At 30.0% G+C, this 20,520-nt stretch overlaps 1 long non-coding RNA gene across 1 annotated transcript; it reads right to left on the bottom strand.

Moving 5' to 3' along the window:
• Positions 1-2,054: 2,054 nt before the first annotated feature.
• On the bottom strand, positions 2,055-4,729 carry LOC143196890 (uncharacterized). Its single transcript, XR_013005870.1, has 3 exons — positions 4,603-4,729; positions 2,483-2,582; positions 2,055-2,231 (listed from the first exon to the last, which is right to left on the bottom strand). It is a non-coding gene; the product is annotated as an uncharacterized LOC143196890 (long non-coding RNA).
• Positions 4,730-20,520: the final 15,791 nt, after the last annotated feature.

The raw sequence follows: 20,520 nt of genomic DNA, 5'->3' as shown, positions 1-20,520 counted from the left end.
TATTTGTTTCACTCCTCCACCTTCAGAATAGTTAGTCATTAGATCTTTAAGGTGTCATTGATTATTAATGTTATATGTTTTGTATATTCGAACCAGGTAAGCTCTTATTAGTGAATTTGATAATTTTTTAAAGCATCGTCCTCTACTATTCTTGCATCTCAAGAAATCCTAACTAATTTATTCCCTTATTCTAATATTGCTTTCTTAATTCAATTATAAGTGAACCATGAACAATAGCTTAAAAAATTTTATTACCAAACACTTCGACTTAAAGCTTTTCAACATTTTCAGCATAAGATTGTAATATGCTTCCATTTAGATATTATGTTAGATAACTGTTACTGGTCCCTTATTTACAGAAACTATCATCTAGTAGCCGCTGATTTCACTACTTGACTATTATCATAAAATGTGGAAAATATATTAGAAATCATGCAGTCTAGAATTATTGACAATTTGCTAACATTAATCTTAAAAAAATTACAAATGGAATTTGTTTTATTTACCTGATCTGACTATTTAGAAAGGTCAGTTTCATTCAGTTTCTTAGACCTAAAATGTCATAAAATGTAGTAATACCTAATAATAAAGTAATATAATATATAAATAATATAAAATATTATAAATAAAAATACAAAATATTAAGGAACAAACGTGTCGCGAGAGGTAACTAATAATAATAATATAAATGTTTACTGATTATTTGATGAAACTTTTTTACAACTGAATAAAATGTGTAATTTTTGAACTTTTATTACCTGTGGAATTTTCAATGATCAGCATTTCACTTAATATATTTTAAGAGTCCTGTTTTATTATTTTCTTTTCTTACCATTTTTTGACGAAAACTTAATTTGACTTATTTACTTTGAGATGATTGTTATTATACTTATATACTACTTTTCTATAGTTATCATACTTATTATCTACACTACTTATATATCACTTATCTAGAAATCCTAATAACCATATAAAACTATAGTTTTAATTTTAAAAGTTTCTTTTTTGTTTATTTCAATTAATTTTGCTTAATTTTGCTGTTTTAGTAAATTTTTATCAAAAATAGCTAAGTATTATTAGCTGTTAATTTATCACTAAGCATGTTATAAAGTTAAAAACATCTTATAATCTTTAATATCTGTTAAAGATATAATACCTAATATACTATAAATAATATCATATAAGGGAATTCAATTGAATTGAGACAAATAACAAAAGATAATACAAACAAAGAGCAAAACCGTATCGAATTTGAAATCTTACATTATAATATACTATACTAATATATACTATACTAATATACTCTTACATAATAATATTACTACTAATTATAAAATAAAATTATGATATCGTGACTTTTTTGTTATACTTATGGAATTATATTTTAATTGCAATTTTATGATATTAGAATGCATTTTTAACTATTGCATTCATGTCAAATCAAATTTAATGTGAAAAATCAATTAAGAGAAAAGACATTATAATGTTATCTCTAATTAAAATATAATAATAAATTGCAAAACTTGCTATTCTTCCTCGGGCGAATATCGTCAGTTGTTTTCTTTTTAATATGAAGAGATTGTACTTACAATTTAGTAATTACAATTACAATTTTCATTAGCAATCTAATTTCATTATACAAACCAGAATTTTTTGAACAAAAGATTCTCGCAAATATTTAGATTCGCAAAGGATTTTCCATCTTCACATGATGATAATTAGTCAGTGTCTTTGATGGTTCTTTTCTAACAATGTTCTTAGAATTAAGCGTTGCAGGACTGATCAGAATTTTGCGAACTGAATGTGGTCTGATTTCATATTGTTCTTATGATCTCCAGTCATTTCTTATAATCATTGGTTGATTTACTATTCTGTCCCTTATCTTCCCCAGGTCTTCATTTTCGACACCGGGCTATTTTTTAAAGAATTTATTTTTATATTTACTAATTAAATAACCATCTCGAATCCACATCTAATGTGAGAATTGAATATGAGCAGGTGGTATTTATAATAAAACTAAATGAATGATTAATAATTTATTCGAGTGAGTCAGGTTAATAAATTATCGATATGAGTCAAAATCTCATGACAGGTGAATCTTAATTCAATAAGAATTGGTTCAATATCAGAAACTTCACAACTCTCTCAGCACTGTCCTGGTCGAATCGCTGCACCATGCCTTGTTGCGGGGGTCCGACTCCGTGGCCGTTGGGTTTTCCAATATTGAACACCTATTTAGAAGGGATATAACGGCATATGTAAAAGGTCTGATACAAATCATTATCATTAGATCGTTACATATTACGAGGAATTTGCAATGTATTTATTCCATAAATCGAACATAAAATAAAAGCTTAACAATAAACGTTAAATAATAACAACAATTTCAATTTCACTTAAAAAAATCAATTAAAGCTAAAATCAGCTCAGTTCTAGGATCTATACTGTAGGATCTAAACAGAAAATTATTAATGCTACTCACACCATGGGGCTCGCAGTTTCAAATTGAGTCATTCGTGTCAATTATCGGGCCTGATTGAAACGAGAGAACAATTTCAAAACTAGTTTACATTATTAATTTCCTGGAAAAATTAAAAACTCGATAAGTAATAAAAAAGATATTGTTAGTTTACAATATATGAAATTAATTGCAAAAAATAAAGTCATACGAGCCTCAAATTAATTTAAGCTTTAATTAGTTTCATGAACTAATATTTGGGGAATGAGATAATAAGTTTACAATAAAGGTTCATCTAAGTTAATAATATGCTTCTCTTTTATTGATGGTTGTTTGTTAACCCTTCTGTCAAAACATTAATACACATGGAAGAATGTTATAATTCACCACACTATATGGAGATTATTAACACAAAGTTCAATACTTATGAATTTATAATTAAAATTTGTCAATTAAAAGGTCATGAATTGACGAATGAAGTATCAGTAAAGGTATAATTTATTTAAAAAAAACTATTTCGGCTAAGTATCCTAATCAATATATTGGCTTAAGACCATCTAACCAAGATAAGTGCCTATTGCAAAAAATTAATTTTAATATCAAACCATATTTTCCGTCTCCTCTTTTTCTAGTGACATCAAACATAAGAGGTTATAAACCGGTAAACGGTATTTTGGCGCTTTGTTTGTTTTTTTTTTCAATTTCAAATCCCTGTTTAATATTTTTAAATACTCTAATTGAAGACGATTTATTGGCAATAAATAGTCAATCAGAAATAGATTATGTCTCCAATCAATTGCTTCGAACTAAGTGATGGGGACCAATTACTAGTAAAATTCTTTAGAGAGTTTAATAGATTGATACTATTAAAGTTTAAGTTACTGAAGTTTTTATTGAAACTATTTTTATTGTGTTGCAGCTGCACTGAATATTACTAATAAAATATCTCATGAAGGAAAAAAATATCATGTTGGATTCACTGAAAAGGAAGCGTCTATATACCTTGCTGTTAGTTCTATTCGAGATTAAATTTATGGAATGCATAAAAACGGAGAGTAGATTTTTCAATATAGTTATTACAGAGATTAACAGTTATAAAATAGTCTAAAAAGTATCATATAAACCTTAGGGATATGTAGCTGTTTGAATTAAACATACAACTTCATTGTTTTTAAAATAATACTATTTTTAAAAGCATATAATGAAATTTAGAAAGATTTTTTATTTGAATTTATATGTAGACATTTAATAATTGAACATTAGGCCACTTGACCAGACGCTAATTAACACCCAGTTTTTTATCGGCAATAGGGGGTATTAATAAATCATAGCAAAGCTGGGTTTATTAATCTTAATAAGTACTCATAAATAAGTACTTATTAGATTTTGAAAGCACCAAGTCTCTAACAAGATAATTTAAGTCACCTTGTTGTAAATAAGGTTCTTTTGATGGGCTTGAAGATCCAGATAAGGTGTATGAAGATGAAAATGTACCAGTAGAAAGAATACCTGGTTGAGACTGTAAACCAGAGATATTCTTATTTTCGAATTTTTCGTTATTATTTGGTGGAACTGGAAGTAAAGTGTCATCACCACAAGGAATCGGTCTCTTAGCAGATGCGATATTCGGGTATACGATCTTATTTTTATTTTCTTTTGAAAATCCTCGTGTTGATGTCATGTAAAAATAACATTTTCATGATTTTGCGGTTCACACCAAATCATTGGCGTTGAAAACGACATGGATTTGTGACTTCCCTCAAGCCAGCCTTTCAATGTTCTTGAGCAACTATTACAACATATTTTTGGCAGCCAACTTTTACCTCTCTCATCAATAAAAATTCCAAAATGCAGATGATAATGCTGTTTTAACAAGATCTTTTATTGCATGTCGCAGTATTTTTAAAGTAAACTCACCACAAATGTAACAAAAACCGTCTGCGGGATTGTTACAAGTTCATGGCAGCATTTCATAACGTAAAATAAAATAAAATTTATTTTAGAACAATTTCCAAATTTCAATTTTATATTTAGGCTCTTATACATAGGCTTTTATATATAGGCTCTGTTTATGAAAAAAAAACATAAACAACACATAAAATACTTCAGAAAGAATAGAGAACATGAACTTTAGCAAAACTTACCAAAATATTTTATACAAAACGTAAACAATTAAAAGACTAGCTTTCAAATAACTAATAACAAATACCATAAAAATCACATTCGACACTCTAATTCTTTCTCATGCGACTCCCCAAAACCTATTTTCTATGTATATACCCTGTTTATGATGTTGAAGTATAAAAAAAGCAAATTGAAACAACCTAAATTGTTCAAATTAAAAAAATCTTATCGTAAAATCTAGACGTGATGGAAAAAATCGGCCATCGGAAATAAATTCAGAGCATTAAAATCTTCATATGGCTTGATTTCTTGAAGGATGATTTCGTTGTAGACCAGTGTAATATCCTATGTTATAAATTATTTGTTATTATTATAAATTTATGTCTATACGAAACATGAGCATGTAAAAATTTAAAAATTGAAAACATCAAACCTAACTAAACTATATTAAAACCTTATTCATTTTATTTAAATGCGCATGTGCTAAACTAACCTATCAATTACTATAGCCTGCATGTCTTATCTATATATGTGTCTTCATTTTACAAGGGATTAAGGGAGGGATAGCCTCCACTTTCCTTTTGATGTTGAAACTAGTGGAATATCTGGTATTACAGGCCTATTCATAACTTATATAACTCTAATATTTATGTAAAATTTCTGTATTGTTTATTAATCTAACTTCAATGTTATTTTACAATATAAGGTTAAATTACATATTACATGTATTATAGGGTTTATTGATTTATTTTTCTTCGCTTATTTCACACGTGGCATTAAGAATTATATTGTTATTTGTTCTTGTACCGATAATATTTTAGTTTTTAATAGTAGGCAATAATGAAGTAACTTAGTTATATATATATTGTAATTATAATATATTTATTACAGGGGAAGTTAATTCTTGTGTAAAATCAAGTGAATATATTCTATTATTTATTTTTATTTTACAGGGTGATTCCAAACTCTTATTTATATCTCGACACTAACCGACTTCCGTTGTATAATCATAATACAGAATTAATTTATAATAACTAATTAATAAACATTATTATGAAATGCACAATTACAGGGTGGTACAAATAACTATGAAATAAAAAAAACACAATCAACATTTGGTTCTTTGTTTAAAAAACCTCTTCGAGTTCGTTACCGAGTCGGTATCTAAATAAAATTACTTTCCTCATTCTAAATATTTATATTATTTTAAAGACTCCTTTTACCAACTTAGAAATTATTCTAGAAGACATCCAGTCTTACACAGCTTGGTTACTGGCGTGACTGGGATCATTTTCCTAGGCGGATTTTGCACTCTTGCCTAGCATAATCACAAATATTAAACAATCACAATCATAAATTTACGACCATGGCCAAGCAGGATTCGAACCCGTGACTATCGCAATAGTAGGTGGACCGTCCTGTCGATTTTACCACTGCTCCACCAAGCCGGCCCTAAATCCTTTTATCCGGTCATCTAAAGCCAATAGGTCATAAAATGTATGCTCCAGGTAAGTAATATTTTTTCAAATTATAATCCTTTTATTAGAAAAACATGACAAAAAACGATATTGAAACAAATGACTCAAGTTACAAGGGGTGATGAACTACAGCTTTGTATTTCTTTGGCAATCTAAATTTTATTGTAGCTGCCTTGGAATTTTCTAAGCTTTAAAATTACAATTTATATATGTTTAAAAGAACTTCTTCTGCAAACGAATAAAACTGTACAAAATAATTCAAGTATTAAGATAACCCTTTAATATTAAAGGAAAACTAAAATGACACATAACAAACTTTGTCTAGTACATAAATGCATAAATAAACTAAGTAAACTTTTCTCTCTGAGAAGTAAAAATCAACATTTGGTTCTTTCTTAAAAAAATACCTCTTCGAGTTCTTTACGGAGTCGGTATCTAAACAAGATTACTTTCCTCGTTCTAAATCCTTTTATCCGATCATCTAAAGCCAATAGGCCATAACACGTATGCTCTAGGTAAGTAAAGGAAAACTGTTTTAATTTAACCTAATAAAGTTACGAATACGCCTTTTTCAGTCCTTTTTACCTGGCGCAGACCTTCTCGCCATGTCCTCAAACTGAAATTAAAGGTTAATGTTTTAACTTTGAGAGAACTTTCGCAAAATATAACCTAAGCCCAACCGACGTGAATAATTGAACAATATTTCTTGTTTTATCCCAAATATGAATGTCCTCTGTTACCCACCTCTTAGAAAAAGCATAGAATCTTGCAGCATATTATTCTAAAGGAAAGAATTATTTACTATTTAAATATTAAGAGTACCTCTAATACGGATGTCAGATTTTGCGTAACCTTAAACTCTTTTGTTGTAAACGAAGTTTCCTTTAAATAGACGATTGTTCACCAAATGATGAAAAACAGGATTTCATGATTTAAAGAAATCTATATATTGATCGGCTTACCAAAAATTTGCCCCAATTTTTCATGAAAAGGGGGGCACCTGGAGGCGTGAAATTTGGCACCGTTAAAGCTTATAATCGTTAAAATTTTTAGGCCTAATATTTTTGTGTAATATACGCTACAAATAAATATATTTCACTAAAACGAAAAATGCCCCAATCAAGCAACCTGGAATAACCGGCATATTGGTGACACAAGGACTTTTATTAATTGATATAGTTCTGGAAACATAGTATAGCATTACACTAAAGGTAAAGGCTGTTAAGATTTTTCTGTATATTTTAATGGTATTGACTTCAAATTAATTTCAGGTTTCAGGAGTATTGCAGGTAATAAATATGTTGGTGGACATAAAACAAAGTAGAAAGCAACAGATAAATGAAAGTCATAGAAGACAAACTAAATATGAACAATACATATACAAGAGCGAGATTGAAAAGAGAAATAAATAATCAACACGTTGAGAACTAACGACTGAAAACAGTCGAAAGAGTCGATAGTCAAAATACAATTTTATTTAAAAATTTACGTAAAGAAATGATTATTTTAATCAACCTGGTGTATCTATTGTTTTTTTAATAAATATTTTATGTGAGAAATATGGATTAAAGATAAGGACTATATGAAAACATAGATGAAGTTACGAAAATATGCACGATTTAAAATGAAACTAACTACATGATTTACATATATGGAACTAGGACAAATAGAACAAATTATGAATTATTAACAGTACATTTGTAAATATTTTAAAGCAATTATAAATATAAGGTTAATAGTTGGTAGAACTTAACATTTATTTATTTTAACATTTCCCTCTCTTAAGTACATCTTGATCTAGTGTCAACATTTTTACCAATATGGGTATCGCCAGTCCTAATAACAAAAAAGCTTTATTCTTCTTTCAGCAATATCTCTCCACATTCCAAAATCTTCAATCGAGTCAAGCCTTAATATATTATATCCTATTTAGCGTTGAGAAATAACGACTGAAAACAGTCGAAACAGTCGATAGTCTCCAAACAGTCGAAAGAGTCGATAGTAAAAAAACTAGTGATATGAAAGGTTTGACTATTTTTTTTTTTTTCAATTCGTGATATCAGACGAAAATGTACGAACCCATTCTTGTATAAACTGTGAGAGAGGAAAGGACGGAGATAGTTGCTTGGAACAGTTAATTTTACATGTTCTTACATTTATTAACGGTAGTACAAGCGAGACAGAGATGCACATACTCCTTCAGGTATTAACTTTAAAAAAGAAAAGGAAAAAAATAATTACTGAATAATATTACCATGCAATGAATAGTTTCATTTTAATGGAAGTATAATTACTATTATATTTGAATGTTCTGTGGATCTGTAAAAAGGAATGGATTTTTTCTATGGAATGGAATAATACCACGCAAATGTTTTATGGTATTTTACTATGTTAATTGCTATTTTTAAATAATATACTATAATAAATATAGACAATACAATATAACTTAAATAAAACCTAAATACTAAAGATGTACAATAACCTTAAATACTAAATAATAATTAAAGATATACCTAATCATAGAAAGAAAACTAATTCATGACAATTAAAAATGATCGCACAATAACTGCTAGAGCTTTTTAAATAAAGTAAATGCTTTATTTGTTATTGAATGGAAATATTTTTTAACAAAAATCCAGAGAGTAATCGAAATATTACCTATTATTGCCATAAAACAGTCAAAATTATTTTACTATTTATCATTCACAATTTTAATCTTTTTACATTTTAGTATATATATATATATATATATATATATATATATATATATATATATATATATATATATATATATAACTATGTAAGCATAAACTGGGTACATTTTTTCAAGGTTGCGGCTAGGACCAGAATGTTCAAAATCAGTCGATTGAAACTAGTAAAACCAAAAATGGTAACTAAAAGTGCACGACTAAAACAGTCGATAGTAAGCAATAACAAAATCAGTCGAACCAAAAATTGAGACTGAAACAGTCACTGGTAAAAAGTAGTAAAATTAGTCAAACCAAAAATAGCGACTGAAACAATATGGATAGTAAACAGTCGTCTAAATAGCAACAAGCAAAACAAACAACTAAATAGTCCTTTTCAGTCGATAGTTCTCAACCCAAATCCTATTTTATCTTAATATTATCGGAACATATTATATATTAGCTGCCATTTTGATAAGAAATATTCCCATAAGTCATAGCGACTAAAATGTATCAGAACTTTCGCAGGCTTTTTTGTCTAAAATACAAATAATTTGTTATATAATTGAACCCAAGTAGCAAAATTACAATAAATTATGTAATATAAAATTAATAAATAATAGATACCCACCAGAATGGATTGCCATATTATGGTCTTATTATTTCATATTTTAAAACAATAAAGAATAATATATAATAAAGAAAAGAATACGATATAATTAATGCCACTTCTAAATAATACCCAATGATTGAATAGTAGGCCATTTGAGGACTGAAACAAATATAGCAGGATTCTCAAGTCGTGGCTACTTTTTTGGAGAATCATAGCTGACATTCGGTAAACTTCGGTCCTTTGCTCCTGATTTTGTGACGTCGCTATTTACAAACAATCGACTATCATATTTTTGTTATAAATAATACTCAGTAATGGATAAGTCATCGATTCGTGATTATTATTAAAGACGTTTTTATAAAACTTTTAATCTGAACATACATATTATAACACATTAATTTTGCAAATTGAATTCAATTTCATACCAAGTTCATTATATTTTGGGCATAGTTGACCCTAAAAATACAAGTAAATATGACCCTATATCTTTTATGTGTACTTAATATACTAATCAAAATATATATACTTAATCAAAATTACTAAAAAAATAAAATATAGTTAGTTATACCACAACATTTGAAATTTGGCTCGCTTGAAAAATTTAAGAAGAAAGATTATATTGAAAGAACAACTAAATCCTTATTTATTTAGGTTGGGGTTTATTTTGGTATAAATATTACCACTAAATTTATGTAAAGTAAAAAAAATAAACGAATGATTAGGAATTAATAAGAGTATAAGATGTCAAAGAGTGATATGATTGTACCCAAACTCGCTGATAAAATTCCGATGGATCCTATATTGGATGAAGCCCGAAATAATTTAAGTAACGGCAATTTGGAAAGGCTAGATAATATGCAGCAATCAAACCAACTGAATTTCACAGGTACAAAACATAAAAACGACATGAAATACAGAAGCATGGGTAAATGAAATCAAAAATTCAGGACGCGTGATCTTATATATGCCACAATCTTAGTTTCTGAATATCTAATCTACTTTAAAGGAAAAATATTTTATGTTAATCATAATGAATGAAATACAATATGAAATGTTAAAGAATTTAGCCATGATTGTATATTTATAGATTCTACACATGGACTCAACAGGTCAATTGTAAAATCCCCGGCCTACGATAATAAAACATATTTTTTGGCAAAATTAGTTTTTTTATTCAACAAAATTCCCTTCAAGGGTAGTATACTCATTATAGCGACCCTCCAACTTTTCGATGCCGTTTTTGTAGTACGATTTGTCCATTCCTTCAAAATAGGCCTCAGTTTCGGCCATCACCTCTTCGTTCGACCAAAATATCTTCCCAGAGAGCATTCTTTTGAGATCTGAGAACAAAAATTAGTAGCTGAGGGCCAGACCTGGAGAATACGGTGGATGAGGAAGCAATTCGAAGCCCAATTCATGGATTTTTGCCATCCTTTTCACTGATTTGTGACAGGGTGCATTGTCTTAGTGAAACAGTACTTTCTTTTTCCTCAAATGCGGTCATTTTCCGCCTCTTTCGTCCTTCAAACGGTCCAATAATGTTATATAATAATCGCTCTTGATGATCCTTCCTTTTTCAAGGCAGTCAATGAAAATTATTCCATGCCCATCCAAAATACAGACGCCATAAACTTGGCAGCCTACTGTTGCGTGTTCCTACACTTTGGAGCAGGTTCATCGTGTGAAGTCCACTGGGATGACTGTCGATTAGACTTCGGAGTGGGAGTCATGTTTCATACATTGTCACATATTGACTCAAAAACTCCTGTCTATTACGCTTGATCATCTCCAAACACTGCTCCAAATCATCAACTCGTCGTTGTTTTTGATCAAAAGTGAGCTCGCCTGACCCACTTTACACAGAGCTTTCTCATACCCAAATATTCATGAATGATATGATGTACACGTTCAGTTGATATCTTTTTAGAGTGTCTGCTATTTCATTCAATTTCAATGTACTGTTACTCAAAATCGTTTTATTGATTTTTTAAATGTTTTCGTCGGTAACAACCTCTTTTGGGCGTCCACTGCGTTCACCGTCTTCGGTGCTCATTTCACCCCGTTTAAAATTAGCATACCAATCCTTGATGGTTGATTTTCCTGGGGAGTGTCCGGAAACTTGGCATCAAAACAAGTTTTTGCTTCAACTGTATTTTTTCCCTTCAAAAAGCAATATTTTATCAACACGTGAAATTCTTCTTATCCATTTTTTTTCACAATAACAAAAGTTACTTCACTCAAAATGCTATAATTCACAAACTAATGAACCGATAACTGTCAAATTTATACAAGTATCTTTTGAAGGATAGGATAAAGGATTGATAAAAAACATATAGATTTAATTCTAGTAGCGCCATCTATGTGTCATACCGGTGACTTTTCAATTGATGTTAATGCATATGCATATTTTAATTGCATTCCTTCATTGTATTGAATATTGAATTGTATAAATGGATGCTCGTGTTTTTATATATTGATAAATTAATTATATTTGTTACCTTACATATTGTTTTATTTTCTCTTGTTTTATAGGAGATGAAAAATGCAACAAATTTGTTTGACTTGGCTCACAACGGAAATAGGTTAATTTGTGTTTCCAAAATGAATTATCCTATTTATATTATATTCTTCAAATGTACGTATAATTTGCAATAACTGACAACGTTGCAAATTCAAATCTTTGTGCGCATGATATAATTCTCTAATATTAAACTCTTGCAGGTTCTATGTTTCTATGTATTCTGTATTCTATATTGTATGTAAATTATGTGTGTGACTTCTATGATTGTCACAGCGTCTCCACTGAATTTTTACTTGGTTTGCTTTCTCTCCCAAAGTCCCAAGACTCCTCAATCCTCTCAAGTGTAGACCATCGTTCAAATTATTCATGTCATCATGAAAAGATGCGAACATTTAAACATTATTATATTACCACTAAACTCAGCCTTTCAAAAAAAGAGATATCCCATTTCAATATGGGCCCATCCTTGTTGAGAAATTCAACCCAAACAATGTTCAACCGCATCAAGACATTTCAAAAAATGCATAACCTATTCCTGAAGTTACTACTAGAAATAACATACTTGATTACTTGATTTATTTTTGTCTTGCTGCAAGAAAGATCTCAGGTTCGTGCGCCACATTGGACGCATAATAACCCAATTAATCCACCATTGGGCCAAAAGTAAATGGAATTTTTACATTAAATGATAAAATTACATTATAATTAGATTGTTAGATAAAAAAATGCAGTTTAATAATTCATTATATAAAAATATAAATTGTTTTTGTCATTCCCTTTTATTATGTAATTTAAGGTGCACAAATTATACCAAAAAATAATGTCAGACTATATAAACGTTTATCTGCACTATCTTAGTTAAATCATTGCCAAATCGTCCGGGCAGAGAGATAAATGCTAGTCCGGACTGAAAGAAAACACTCTCCTAAAATTGAAATCGATAGTCTCAAGAAATTTATAAGCCTCTCGCTGGACTAAAACATTCAATATTCACAACATTCATAAAGTAAAATATTAAATTATACATCAAATCATTCGGTTTTTGTCCGGATTAAATGATTAAATTATCTTTCTGATATCGGGATTCCTTAAATTTAAAGTAACAAGAAGGAGCTTTAACGTAGTAGATTTTATCACATTTAATATTAAAATTTAATCGCAGAAACTAAAAAACACTTAGAAGACGAGAAAAGTTTGAATAAACTAGAATTTTTATGTTAGTTCCTTATTCGAGTTAATCGAATAATGAAATTAAAAATGGATATCGAAATATTTAGTGTTGTGCTAAATTTTAAAAAGATATATTTTAATAATTAAAGTAAAATAAACCGATGTGTGTTGTTACGACCGTCTTGCCAATTTAACCACTACGGATACCAAGCTGCCTATAAACGTTTCCCCAAGTAATTCGCAAGAGCTTAATTCTCGAGAATCATAACATACTAACAGAAGTTTGAATTTGCAACATTGCCAGTTCTTGCAAATAATATGTTCATTTGAATATTATAATATAAATAGAATAAATTATCTTGAATTCACAAATTAACCTAATGTTTCTATTGAAACTCAAGTTAAAAATTTTTGGTAGATTTTTCATCTCCTATAATACAAGAAATTTAATATGAAGAACATTTTATAACCAATTTTCATTTTAACATAATTTTAAAACAAAAAAAAGGAAAAAGAAGGAATGCAATTCAAATCGATATGTGTTAAACACATATCATTATGTGTAGAATATACACGTATACTTTCATGGCTATATTCTTTTAACATTTCATATTATTTATTATTTCTTTAAAGTAGGGTATGTGCCCAGAAACTAAAATTGTAGCTTATATAATACACGTTCTGTATTTTTACCTCATTTACTTGATCATTTCTAGCGTCGCTTTTATATATTGTACTTATGGAACTTAATTGGTTTGCTTGCTGAATATTATATTATGAGTCAATAAATCTGATCTTTTCAAATTGTCATTTCTTAAATTAGCTCGGGTTTATCCAATACAGCATCCATTGGAATTTTAGCAGCTAGTTTGGCTGCAATCATATAGGCAAATTTCAGTTTTCTTGTCCAATTTTAATGCTGTAGATTGATTATATCAACGAGCTGTGATTTTGATGAGATATACTCACAAAAAGGGCATCTGGTCATATTTTTCTGTACTTTTATTTTCTCAGAAGTCAACTACACCTAAATATAATGAATTTGGTATAGAATTGAATTCAATTTGCGAAATTAAAGTAGAAAATTAAATGGATACGCACCTGGATGGAGTGTTCTCATATGTCTGTTCAGATTAAAAGTGTTATGGTGTTTTTTTTGGCAATATTCAAAAATCGATGATTTATCCATTAGTTTCTACCATTTATAATTAAAATATAAATAGTACAATAACAAATAAACCCAACAAAACAAAGCTCTTTTTAGTTACTAGGATCAAATCCAATACTGCTGTGGATCAGCTCTGATTTATAGCTTCATACATTAACATTTATACTTAACATAAACAGAGTTGCTTCGAAAAATATGTAAGTGAATTAAACTCGGAAGTAGACAAAGTTTACTCGCTATGGAAAGTAATTTGGAGATTTAAAAGACCAATTATTAAAGTACCGCCTATTAAAAAATGATTAAAATGAATGGGTTAACATATTCCAAGTGAATGATATAGAATCTGCAATAGATATAAATCCTGTTTAAGGTTAAAGAACTGTCACGAAAAGCAATAATCATGTTGACGTATATATTCAATGCCTGTTTGAAACTGAATTATGTTCCGAATTTCTTAAGGTTCCTCGAATAATTATGCTTAAAAAACTTGACAAACCGGCAGAACAAGTTGGATCCTACAGATCTGTATTGAATCCAAATTGAAGGTCCAAATAAGCTTATGATTGACTGATAAAGTAATATCTTTGATGTTAGGACAAATAGGGAGTATCCTCCGACTAATCAGTACAGTTACTTGGCTTTAAGTCTAATCTTCTTTAACAATGTTTCCAATTTAACCTACCATCGACATATATTCCGAGGTATTTAGCTGATTCTGCTTGAGAAATCGGACATCCGTCAAATGTTATAATTATGTTTTTGTCATTTCGTCGCAACGCAAAGTTAACATGAAGAGATTTGGAACTATTAAGCTGTATTTTCCAGTCTCTAGTCTATTTGAAGATCTTGTTAAGCGACTCAAAATTTTCTTATGAAAAGATATGATTCCACCGGTCGACAGTAATTCCGCGGTAGCAATTTGCTCATGTTGTATATGAAACCCTAATGCCATATACAGGGATATTGCAGGAATATTTCTTTTGCTTTTTAGGATTGAAGTTGTTGTCAATTTTTGTGACAACTTCCATTGGAGAAATCAGGTTTACAACTACATCGGGCCGATAAATAGGATTTCTTTATTTTTGTAGATTTTATGGGCTTTTTTTATTGGCCAATAATTGGTCTTTTAAATATCCGAATTAGTTTCCATAGAAAGTACTCTTTGTCTTCTTCCAGGCTTTATTCACTTACATATTTTTCGAAGCAACTCTGTTGATATTCTTTAATCTCTTGATTTGTCTGATTACTAATTCTATTAAGTATTGTTTTGTACACAGCATTTTTGGTTGTGTCATAATATTCTCAATCATTTTGTCCTTCTTTTATCAATTCCCTAATTTCAAACAGGTTATTTATCTCATATTCTGATTTCTCTATTAATGTTGGGGTGGCTTGTTTTACACCAGACCGAATTCGATCAATAAATTTCGGGTTTGCTACTGAAGATTATCTATACTTTTCAGTCTTACGTTTAAACTGATTTGTACCTGGATTATAAGTCTAAACATGTTCCAGTTAGTAAATTTGTTAGTAAGATTAGGCTTATTGTCGCGCCTAATGTTAACAATACTGGAGTTGCGAACAGATCAGATAGTTCGCACAAGCTCTCGGTTTGTACTTGATTTTATGAGATACCTTTTCAAATGTAAATGTAAAAAATATCGATATATGATATTTTAGACCGATGTTTTCTCGGCCGATATTTTTCGATATTTTTTCGAATGTATTACTTAAATTAATTAACTAAATTATAAGGGTTTATTAAAAATATCAATATATTTTACGAAAAAATAAACGATATATCGATTGTTAGATTATTCGTTAGAAAGTGGAGAAGCGCTCTTCACAAAGTGTGGATCGATAATGATCTCGTATCATTAAACCTTTCTTAACACTTAGGTCTTTCAGATCAACGAGGCACATTTGGTTTCCTGCAGTCATCGTAAATCTTCAATAACAAAAACACTAATTCAGCAGTAATGGGACTTTTTTGGAATGGGTATTATGGATTGAAACTAATGGATATTTTTTGAAATATCGATATTTTTCTCGGTGGCCAATACCCTTGGGTCTGCTACTTTATTACTATCGATGGGCCAGTAAATGGGTATACGCCCTGAATGATAATTACAATTTGTAATATTAATTGCTGCGAGTCATTCGTTTCCGTTTCCAGGTGTCATTAATAGTTAACCAGTAATACTAAGTGGAAAAATGTTATTTAAATTAACAGGTCAATTGAAAAGTCCCCGCCTGACACATAAGTGCGCTACTAGAATTAAATCTATATGGTTTTAGTTAGCCCTAACCCTCAAAAGATGCGTGTATAAATTGACAGCTGTCGGGTCATTAGATTGGGAATTATAGCATTTTGAGTGAAGCAACTTTACTTATTGTGAAAAAAATGGATAAAGAAAAATTTCCGTAAATGACCGTTATTTGAATTGAATGAAATAGCAAACACTCTAAAGATATGAACTGAACGTGTACATCATATCATTCACGAATATTTGGGTATGAGAAAGCTCTGTGTAAAGTGGGTGCCGCGCGAAGTCGCTTTTGACCAAAAACAACGACGAGTTGATGGTTCGAAGCAGTGTTTGAAGATGATCAGGCGTAATAAACCCGAGTTCTGGCGTCGATGTGTGACAATGGATAAAACATGGCTCCATCATTTCACTACGAAGTCCAATCGACAATCACCCGAGTGAACAGCACACGATGAACCTGCTCCAAAGCGTGGGAAAACGCAACAGTCGGCTGGCAAGGTTATGGCGTCTGAATTTTGGGATGCGCATGGAATAATTTTCATTCATTACCTTGAAAAAGGAAGCACCATCAACAGCGATTATTGCATAGCATTATTGGGCCGTTTGAAGAACGAAATCGGCAAAAAACAGCCGTATTTGAAGAAAAAAAGTGCTGCTTCATCAAGACAATGCACCGTGTCACAAGTCAATGAAAACGATGGCAAAAATCTATCCATCCACCGTATTCTCCAGATCTGGCTCCCAGCGACTATTTCATGTTTCCATGTCTTAAAAGAATGCTTGCTGGGAAGAATTTTCGTCGAATGAAGAGGTGACCGTCGAAACTGAGGCCTATTTTGAAGCAAAGGACAAATCGTACTACAAAAATGGTATAGAAATGTTGAAGAGTCGCTATAATCAGTGTAACACCCTTGAAGGGAATTATGTTAAATAAAAAAACTGATTTTGCCAAAAAAATGTGTTTTATTATGGTAGGCCGGGGACTTTTCAATTGACCTGTTATGTTGTTGATGCAAAAACAGCATGACAATACAAAACAGTGAAAAACAAAGACAGTTTGTTGGAGTTAACTAAGATAAATGCCCATATAATCAAAAAATAAAAGAATATAATTCCTTGGACCTAATGCCAGTTTAAAATCGCACCAGAAATAAAATTACTAACCAAAAAACCTCGATACGATCGTCCAAGCTCAAAATCATCTGAAATTAATCGGGTTCAATTATCGGATAATTGTCCTTTCCGGATTAACAATTAATATTGAAAATTGGCCCTTGACATTTTCCCATCTCGTTTCAGCCGTTGCCACTGATAAAACAATCGATTGAAATTATAAATTTCCCAATGTTGTACAGAACTAATTATTCCAGTTCGAGTTTTCGCGTTTAAATTTTTGTGGCTTGGTTTTTAACAGTAACTACCAAGTATCTTGTTATATTTAAGGGGTAATTATATATAGTATATACAAAGAAATTTTGTAAATACGTCATCAAAATGTTTAATATATTGCCAGCTGAAATTTGTATGTTCGTTTTAGAATCAGACAGTATTTTCCTTCTCATTTTATTCCAGTTAAAAAGAGACTCTGATAATTTCGAATGCCTAACCGAACTAGCCTGCCAAAGTCGTCCGGTTGTCAAACGTATGCAAAATTCTTCAAAACAATATAATTATAAACGTTATTTTAATGCTTTGCTTGTTTTGATAAATTTCAAATAGCTGCTTAACATTACTCTGGTTGAAAATTCTGAAGCCAGACAAAGCAGATTGCGTGTCTAATCAGTTACTTTGAAAAGGAACGAGATAATTGCTTGCCCTATTGCCAGTAAAATTCATTAGAGAGGTAAGCATTTTTACTGTTAAGTATTAATTTGCTGCGATTTTCATTGAAAATATTTTTAGCGTGTTGCAGCTGCGCTGAATATTAGAATGGACATGGTCACTGAAATATCTCAAAAAAAAATATAATCTTGAATTCACCGAAAAAAAGCCGTCCTCATAGGAAGCGGGTGATGAATCAAAATCAGCTTGATGTTAGCTCTATCAGTGATTAAATATATGAAATGTATAAAAACAGTGAGTAGTTTTTCAATATAAACCTAATTTAATACAATTATTTCAGAGGAAACTGTTAGTCTGAAAAATATCGAAAAGGTCTAATGGTCTTTTAACTTCCGGACATTGCTTTTAAAACAATATATTTTCTAAACCATATGATAAAACGAAGGAAGACGTATTTCAATTTATGTATTTAGATGAGACATGGATATTTCAGAATGGGACCAGTATACCCAGTGGTCACTCTTGGCAAGATGACAATAAAAATAGTGTTATGAAAACAAAAGTTGATGGAAAAAGGTTAACGAAGAAGGTCTTATTAGTCATAACATTTATTAATATTCACTGATTGAAACTTTCTAAATATGATATGATTCAAGGCTGCCAATTTCTAAAACAGGGTGATGAAAATGGAAGCAACTAAAGGTGAGTATATAAGTAATATATGATAACAGTAGTAAATTTTATTGTAGAGTGTAAAAGATTTATGTGCACAGATATGTGTGTAATTGTTCAAAATATACATGAGCATTTTATTAAAATGTGTCAGGAGATAAAGAATCGTATCTGTTTTGCAGATATGGCAAATGCATTAAGGAGAATGCAGTGATCAAATCTAGTTTTATCAAGAAAGATATATATTGGTATTAACAGAACAAAATAAGGAGAAATACAGTGATATTAACATGTCTTTACAAGGAAACATTTTATCCAACGTCATAAGAACTAAACGTAGAAGATGAATATGGTCCGTAATGAAAGTAAAATTGTTATACTACTTGCATATTACTTGGATATACAATTGCTAATTAGGTGGATTAGGCCTAGGTTTTAATTTCTTCGATAACATATACGTTAGATCTACTATAATGCTAAAATAAATTATATTCGATAACTGTATTTTTGTTTAATTATTTTATTTACTTCAGAATTTTGATGTATGTCAAAGCCAAACTGAACTAAAACTCAGAGTTGATGTGGCAACATTGCGACGTTTTGACGTCACAAATTTAGATGACGTATGTACAAAACTTCTTTGGATAGACAGTAACATGATTACTAATTTGGACAACATATGATTCTCATTTATATATTATTCATATATAGTAATCATCCAATTATTTTGTGCTGATAATCATATATTTATTGATAATCAATTTTATATATATGGTTTCACGATCTATTTAGTACACATAGTTAGTAACATTTCATTTAGCAATATATAGCCTATTCAAAATAATAGTGAACAAGCATCATCATGATGTCGAATGTATGGCCAATCGCAATTTGTAAAGTCCTTTTAAAATCAGACAATATTATTCTTCTCATTTTAATATATTTAAAAAGAGATAAAATGCTCCCTGATCGTTGAAACATATAACCATTTTAACCATAGAGAAATAGAGATTTAACTTAATAGGAAATTTTGGAGAAATGTTTCGCGACGTCCAACATGTAGATGTCGCTACTTTTAACTTATTACTTGCTTTAATCGCTACGCTATAAGCCGCGACGGAATCTGATTGGCTCACTTCGTTTCTATGGTACGTTTGTTATTTATTTATTTTGGGCACCATTTTCAGTATGGCTGTCATAAGGAATAGTGCGTTTAGAGATTAAATTATTAGTTCATTAGTATATACAAGTCGGTAGTACAAAAAGTAAAGTGAATTATTGATTTAGGAAGTGTTGTGTATCCGGATGCACAGATAGTAAAGAAATGCAGAATCGTTTTCGTTCGAAGAAGTATTTAGATGTCATTAAACAATGGTTGATAATGTAAAAAATCCTAAACCGAATGAACTAAGTATCAAAGAAATTGTGAACAGGAAGAACATGAGGGCTCTTTAAGTAATTATAATAGCGGGGGATAACTCTTCTCTTCTTACGAACTTCCAGATGTTCGTATATGAATAGACCAGCCAAGGCATTATGTTATGCTCCAGAATATTGTTTCCATTATACTGTCAGTA

This window comes from Rhynchophorus ferrugineus, unplaced genomic scaffold (genome assembly GCF_030347505.1).
Source record: "Rhynchophorus ferrugineus isolate W39M unplaced genomic scaffold, kcgeb_rfMv2 rfM1, whole genome shotgun sequence".
In the NCBI taxonomy this organism is placed as follows: domain Eukaryota; kingdom Metazoa; phylum Arthropoda; class Insecta; order Coleoptera; family Curculionidae; genus Rhynchophorus; species Rhynchophorus ferrugineus.
This window is presented reverse-complemented; position numbering and strand designations above follow the sequence as displayed.